Below are 8,922 nucleotides of genomic sequence, written 5' to 3'. Positions count from 1 at the left end.
GAACCACATATACATATACCAGAACACCAATACTGTGTGAATACGTCTAAAATAATTATTAAACCAACCTTATCATTTTCCAAAATTACCGTGGGAAATATACCAAAATTTCTCACTTACCATCCCACATATTTTTATTTAACAAATCGGTACGAAAACATCGATAACAAATAAACCATAATTTTCTCGTAATACGAGGTTCAACAATTAAAATACCGCGGGCATAATTTATACAATTTAAACAAATATTTTCATAAAATATTTAACCCAATTATGCCCGAAAAATAATACTTAAAACCTTGTACGATTATTACCGAAATATACTTTGCTCATGCATAATAAATAAATTAAATCACAATAAATCCATAACTAAATTGTACCACATGAGCATAATTTAAATACCAATTTAACACCAATAAACATAATTAATTGCCCAAAATATTTTTTAAAGGTGGGTCACTCACCTGGAGCACGCAATTAAACCATGATCCATCATGGGATCAATTCCACGACTCACCGGCGCTCCTAGAACACAATTTACACACAGTCAAATAAATTAATATTTTATTCAGATAAATAATACCCGGTACCCGGGGGGTCAAACACAAACGTTATCCAAAATAGTCGAATAATATACCGAATCAAAACTTGAGCGACGAGGATGACAAATCCGGTCTCCATCGACCCCAATTCCGCCGAAGGTGGCCGGAAAGCTTCGGCCGGATTTAAACTTGAGGGATCTCTCAAACGGTGGGGATTTTGGGCAATCTAACCCCGGAAATGGACTCAGAGGGTCGAAAATGGTGGAATATAGGTATGGATCGGGCTGGGTTGGTCGGAAACGGCGAGAATCGCTGGAAAAACGTAACCGGCCGCCGCCGACTTCACCGGCCTGATCTGGGCGCGTCCGGCGGCGACTGGCCGGGAACATTGGAGGCTAAGGTCGCGGGGAGCTGGGCTTCACCGGTGGCCAGAGCGTGTGGCTTTCCGGCGACTGAAATCCAGCCAAAAGGCCGATCAAAGAGAGAGGGGGAGAGAGTCCAAGGAGAGAGAGAGAGGGAAAAATTCCTGCTGGTTGTTTGATGGCTCGGGGAAGAAGAAGGGAAGCAAAGGAAAAGAAAAGAGAAGGAGGTGTTTTCCCACGTGGGGAAAAGAAAAGAAAAAGGAAAATAAAAAGAAATAAATTAAAATTAATTAAATAATATTAATAATAATATTATTATTTAAAATAATAATAAAATAATATGATATTACACATGGTTGACATGTGGCTTCTCAACATGGTGACACATGGTCACCTTCATTAAGTCACACGTGGCACATCGTTACACGTTCAAAAATAATATCAAAATAATACAGTATTTGAAAAACTCTACAGGTCCATAACTTTCAAACCACACGTCCAAATTGGATGTGCCGCTAGTCTACGGACTCGTATCGACGAACACTTTACAACCATACATGAGTCAAAGCCCAACTTTGCATGAATAAAAGTCAACTCGGGCACCCCTTGGACAATTTGGACCTCAACTTGTTTTACTCATAACTTTCAAACCATAGCTCCGTTTTCAACGTGCTACTAGTCTACGAACTCGTGCCAATGTGTACTTCGTAACGGTACCTCAGTCAACCTAGAATTCCAATCGGATCAAAAAGTCAACTTTTAACCCTTCGGCCAAAGTCAAAGTCAACGGTCAACGGTCAACCTCGGTCAACGTGCAAAAATTCCGACATGGTTCGGGACGGGGTGTTACATTTTCTCTCGAAGACTAATCTTTCAAAATTGAACCTCCTAATGGGTCCTAATAATATCTAATTTCATTAATCCAACTCAAATTTTTACCAATGACCAATTTTGTCCAAACACTGTCCGAATTTATCCAATAATTAACTAATTGATCTAAAAATAGAAAAATTATCAAACGACCTCCAAAATTGACAAACTATATATCAGCGGAAAGCCTAAGATACAAGGAACCCAGCAGTATGCTCACCTTGGTCCAAAATCTCCTCTGGTAACCGAAAAACTTGGTTGAAGCTTCGGCCGAACTTATTGTTGTCGTATCTCTCAAAAATGAGATCAAATGGTCCAAAAATGGTGGAAAAGGTCTATGGGTTGGCCTGAAACAGCCAAAAAAAGGCCAAAACGCCGCCGCCGGCTTCAAACAGCCGATCTCGGTGCATCCACCAGCGGTTTGGCCTGAAATTTGGCCGGCAAGGTTTTCTCAAGGTGGGTAATGAGGGTATCCGGTGTGTGCATAAGTAGATTAGCTAGAATTGGGAAAAACAATGATAACCCGGTTGGGCGTAAAACGGGTTCGTAACGACCCAACTCGGATCCATGGATTTGGAGAGAAATTTCTTAGGTTTGGGTGACAAAATGGGTATTTTGGAACTTGTTTCCTACTAGGCATGCTTTCCTATATTTATATAAAGCCTTGGGTCACTAACAGACGAAAATCTGGGACTGGTTTGGACACTAATATAAAACTGATATTTGAAACTTTACAGAACCATAACTCTTTATCCGTAACTCAGAATTTGGCGTGCTACCAGTCTATAAACTCATATCGACGATATCTACTTCAATCAAACCAAAAATATTGACCATTGAAAAAGTCAATCTAGGACTCACATACTGTTCACTTGGTCAAGCTTGGTCAAATTTGGTAAAATATATGTATTTTGGTACGTGTTGTTACATAAAATTATAATCATAAGAGCTAGTTTGTTACCGCTTGTAACACCCCTTCCCAAATCGCACTGGAATTTGTGCACGTTGACCGAGGTTGACCGTTGACCGAGTGGGTCAAAAGTTAAATTTTTGTTCCAGTTGGAATTCCAGGTTGACTGAGGTACCGTTACGAAGTACATGTTGGGACGAGTTCGTAGACTAGTAGCACATTGAAAACGGAGCTATGGTTTGAAAGTTATGAGCAAAACAAGTTGAGGTCCAAACTGTCCAAAGAGTGCCGGAGTTGACTTTTTATTTATGGGGAAATGAGCTTTGACTCATGCATGGTTGTGAAGTTCTCATCGATACGAGTTCACAGACTAGCGGCACGCTTAAATCGGACATCCGGTTAAAAAGTTACGGACGCATGAAGTTTGCCGGATACCGTAATATTTTAATGTTTTGAGTCGATGAAAAATGAAATGCCATGTGTCGTCGCCTGATTGGTCCACATGGATGAACAGTGTCACCACTGTGGCTTTTATTTGGCAAAAATCTCGGGGAAGAGAGAGAAAGAGAGAGAGGAGAGAGAAAGAGAGAGAGAGACCGACCGGCCGCCAGAATTTTTCAAATTTTTCAGCCGATTCACCGTACACGCGCCGGCCAGCAAGAAGCCCCTCCCCATTTCAGAAAAACTCCAAAATTTCACTGCCATTGGCCTTCGGACGCGCTCGGATCGAGGTAGCAAAGATCGGCGGTGATTTTTCCCTCCACCGCTGGCCACCGCCGATTGACCCCTTTCCGGCCATTTTCTGGCCACACGAGCCAGCCACCCCTCACCACCTCCTCAAGTTCAGCCTACCCACCAAATTTCACGGCCACGGGACCTCCGACGCGCCGGGATTGGAGCGTTTTCCGGCGAGGGGCCGAAATTCTTCAAACCCCGATTTCTCCGCCGTCCGGCCTCCGTTTGCCTCACTGCCGGTCCCGTTGGATTCCTCTCCCCTCGATCTACAAATCTGCAAAAAATCCCAGCCAACGGCCACCGCACGCGCCGCCGCCGGCGACGGTTGCCGGTGACAGCGGCGGCTCGCCGGAAGTAACTGTTCCGGCGAGTACCCAGCCACCCCGCCGATCCCTCCCGACTGTGTTCGACCTCCTGAACCTGAATCCGGCATCCATTTCTGACAATTTGCAACGGTTTAGGAGAATTGCGAAGTCGAAACCCGAAAGCTTTCCGGCGAGATTCCGACCACCTCTGGTCTGATCACCGGAAAGTAAGACCGAATCCGTGATCCTCATCACTCGAGCTTCGATTCGGTATATAACTCGTAACTTTTAGATATCGTTTGGTGTTCGTTCCCCGGGTACCCATTTGGGAATTACCCGAATAAAATATTAATATATTCGGTTGGTGTACTGTGGTTGTTTTAGGTGCGCGTACCAGTAGTGGAGTTGATCCTGCGGAGGATCTTAGCTGATTTACACGCTTAAGGTGAGTGAGCCACCTTCAAAAATATTTTGGGCAATTAATTATGTTTAATTGGTATTTGAATCATGCTCATGTGGTCCGATGTAATTACTATTTTATTGTGGTTTAATTTAATATTTATGCATGAGCAAAGTATATTTCAATAATAATCGTACGTGGTTTTAAGTGTTATTTTCCGGACATAATTGGGTTAATTATTTTATGAAAATATTTGTTTAAGTTGGTGGTTTAATTTTATAAATTATGCCTGCGGTATTTTAATTGTTGAACCTCGTGTTACGAGAAAATTATGGTTTATTTGTTATTGATGTTTTCGTACCGGGTTGTGAAAAGGAAATATGTGGGATGGTATTTTGTGAAAATTTGGTATATTTCCCACGGTAATTTTGGAAAACGGTGCAGTTGGTTTAATAATTATTTTTAGACGCATTCATGCAGTATTGGTGTTCTGGTATATGTATATGTGGTTCAGCGCGCAAGTATTATTATTTCACCCGTTAGTTGCCATTGGACCGTGGGCAGGCAAGTCTTATATAGTGCACACAGCTGCCCCCCTCCTTGGCCGGGATGATGGTTTCAGCAGCGATACTGTCGGGACGCCGAAGTGCCATTTGCAAGTTTCTCTCTTTAATCTCCCCGCCAGTCGATGCTCAGGACGCTGGGTATCGGAAGGCATCACTGGTATATGGTGTGGTGCGTCAAGTGTAATTGTCAAGTGTAGTTTTCAGATAAAGTTTCAAACCCCAAAAGTGTTCAAAAATTATTTATTATAATTTAGTACATTTTAATTATATTGGGTTTTGTGAAAAGGTTTTAAAAAGGGAACATTTCCAACGGAGTGATTAGTGAGAGTTTTGAGGGAAAACTGATCATTTCCAACTGTTATTATTATTTATTTATTAATTGTTGGTATTAATTCAATTCTCTATTTGTTACTATTATTATTAAAAGTGTTCAGTAGTTAGGGTCACTCATTGAGATGATTAACATCTCACGTTTTTAAGTTCCGTTCCCTTAGGTGCAAAAGGTGGTAGACGTTCTTCCGGAGCGAACCAATTTTCCGCTGCTATCGTATTTCGAGAAATACCTTTGTACTCATTCATTTCAGTGTATTATTTCTTTCATCTTTGTTGTATTTCTGTTGACTAGCACTTCATAAAGCTCTGTATACTATTTGGACACTTATGTTTTATTTATGCACTGGGTTGCTGTTATTGTTGTGAAGTGCTGTAAATTGTGGAACAACTTGTAGTTTTGCGGGAGGAATAAGGGGGTGATTATAGAAGTGTGTTTTCAGTGCAGGTAATTTTTGGTAAGTCCTACCCTTAGGGGAGGTGCTGCCGGATTTTCCGTTGGAAGGTTCGGTGGTATTTCCCTGGGATCAGAGCTTGTCTAGGGTTCCGGGGAAGAATTCTGGACGGGTCCTGACACCGCTTCTCATAAACAACTACCAACAAATATAAATTTTTGTAAAATCAAAATTTTTAAAGTTTACCACACACTTAAAAAGAGCTTTAGATTGTTTGATAATTAATTTTGGAGCTCCAAAATCAATCCAAATCAAAGCTTTAAAATATCAAGTTGATGAGTTCCAGGCATTGCCAAGGTGTGTATTTATTAAAGACTGTTAAATATTGTGAAGTTTCTCAAAACAACCAAATTTTTTTTCAAAAAGTCAGAAATTTTTTTAAAAAAATTAATATTATTAATTAATAGCCATTAATGTCTTTTGTATTCATTACTATTGGAGAGCAAATTTTGAATTGGCTATATGTTTATGACATCTAAATTTAACAATATTAATTCATATGTCACATCCACAACAATAATCCACATTTTATATACATTGGTGATACCCTAACTAATTACATAACCAACTCTTATAATATACTTAAAAAAAAAAAAAAAAAAAAAACTCTTACAATATGCTGGCATCAATTTTACTAATGTAGCAATTTTTAATTCATTTAATTATGGAACTCATCATCATCATCATCATCATTATTGTTGTTGTTATTATTATTATTATTATTTTCTTTGCTTTTTTGAAGAAAACTACAAATTATATGAAGAAAGAGCAAAGCAACACGAAACTACAAACATAAAGAAACCCAAAATATACAACAGAGAAGAAACACATAACAACAAAATGTACCACAGACTAGAGCATAGGACATCACAATCAACTACAGGATGGCAAGCAACCATCGAAAAGAAGCTTTGTCTTAAAATCTTATGGCTAAATAGATGAATAATAAACCAATTTCTGTAGGGGATCATTTTTATTCTTGCAGGTCTCGTGAGTATCACGATTACAATTTCGTGGAATCCATTAAAATGTACATGAAAAAAAAACGAGCCATTACACCTTTAACTTTGTCCAGCAGTAGGATACTCTCCAAACATATATAAGAAAAATCTCCTTTAAGCCTAGAGGTAACATTCGCAGCATCACTATCACACACAATATTCATCTACTCTTCTTTTTCTGCACATTCTAAAGCCCATATAGCAGCATTCACCTCAGCCAACTTAGCAGAATACTCTCCCTAGCATTGAGACTATAGGCCAACACCTATTGACAATGTATTTCTAGTTTTTTATGTGATTCAAAGACTAATAAAAAAACTATGATGTTAAAAACATTATATCATTTTGATATGAGCATAACTTTATATGTATATTTTATAACAAAAAAAAGAGAATCATTGGACATAGAATTTCTAATGAAACCTTACTCGGAAAATCTGATGAGATTAAAATTTAGATTTTTCTCTTCTTTTTGTAATTTTTTTTTCTCTATTTTCTTGGTAGTCAATAGTTAAATGTCAAGAAGGGGAGAACCAAAGTCAATTTAAAGGATAAGAATTAAATGCACTTACTATTCCTTTTTCTTTTTTTCTTTTTTTTTTTTTAAAATTCACTATTCTCAGATGTCACTTTGTTAATGGGTCATCTAAATTTATTTTATTTTATTTTTTTCATTCATTTGCCACCTCAGTATAGTTTCCAAATCATACCAAATCTCGGACAAAATCCCAAAATTTAACAACAACAAATTTGAAATTTTAATTTTTTTCATTCATTTGCCACCTCAGCAGAGTTTCCGAAATCATAAAAATATGAAACAAAATCCTAGAATTTAACAACAACAAATTTGTTATTTTCATTTTTGCAAAAAATTTTGAATAGATTTTTTTTCTTTTTGGAAAATAAAATTTGAAGCGTTAAAGATGCCAAAGTGAAACAATGTTTGCTGTACAAGATTAATTAGTTGATGGAATGAAAAATAACAAATAGAGTTATAATTTTCCTAGGGACTACTGCTTCATAACATTTTCCATTTAGCTTCAATTCTTATATAGTGAACTTAGTAAGACTTCCGACGTAAGAATCAAAATTATATATGGTCCAACACATGCTTGCTCACTTGATATTTGATGCGAGAGAGATCATTTTTTGATAAATTGATTTTCTTTTTTGTTTTTGTAACATCAACAATGTTTGTGTTTTATTTGAGTATTTTTTTTAATCTAATTAAATCCATTCAATTGAAAAGTTTATCTTATCAAAGTATTTATACTAGGCAATGGATTTTCATAATCTCAAAAAAAGCTCTAGTTGCACTACCAAACAAACTCTATACAGTTCTATTATAAATTTATATTTTTATCGCATTAATTTTTGCTATTAATAATATTTACTAATTAAACAAATTTATGTTTATAAGTATCATATTGAACATTTTAAATGTGTTTAGAAATATATAACTGAATATCTTTAATATATTTAGAAGTATGTGATCGAACATTTTTAGATATGAACATTTCAGATCTATTTAGAAGTATGATACTAAAAATTTTAAATGCATTCAGAAATATGCAATTAAATATTTTCAAATACGAGCATCTCAAATATGTTCAGAATTATTGGACTGAACATCTTAAATATATTCAGAAGTATACGACCGAATATCTTTAGATACGTTCATAATTTTAAGATTGAATACTCCAATGAATACATTTTTTTCATTGCTCATGAGTGTTTTAACTAAAAAGAAAATTTTCTAAAATTTTATAACTATCAATTTCATACAAAAATATCGTGAAGAGTTTTCATAAAATAGTATTTGATTTGTAATTAAAAAATTTATGAAAAAAAATATATTTTTTTATTTCATTAAAACTATAGGATTGTTGATATTTTAAGTATTAAAAATATTCTATAAAATTATTTTATACTTTTTATATATTTAAAAAATAATACTGTACAGAACTATTTTAAAATTATAAAAAGAACTTCAATTAAAGTTAGGAAGACAGAATGAGATTATATAGGAAATGCTCGATCTCATACCACATTTTTGGGACTGTGAATGCTAGTCATACCCTAAATTAAAAATCTACTGACGGAGTAACCACATCTGGCCCAATCTAGTGGCCCAGCAGAACATCAACGGGATGACACTCGACCATTTATGTTGAGTTAGCTGGGTTTTGGCTAGCCCACTTACCTCTAAATCCAATAAATTGAGGCCCATTTTATTTGTGACATTAGCTCTATTCATTTTTTATTTATATATTTTTCGAAAGATTAACTTTATTTGTTAATAACAGTGCTTTCTTTTATTTGAATAATCTTACTCTCAAATTAATTACTGCCAGGTTGGGTTCGATAAAATTTCTATTTACCCCCGACATCAAAAAAATAAAAATAAAAAAATAGTCGACTAGAAAAACAAATGCGATGGATTTTT

Source organism: Ziziphus jujuba, chromosome 1, assembly GCF_031755915.1.
Source record: "Ziziphus jujuba cultivar Dongzao chromosome 1, ASM3175591v1".
Taxonomy (NCBI): Eukaryota; Viridiplantae; Streptophyta; class Magnoliopsida; order Rosales; family Rhamnaceae; genus Ziziphus; species Ziziphus jujuba.
This window is presented reverse-complemented; position numbering follows the sequence as displayed.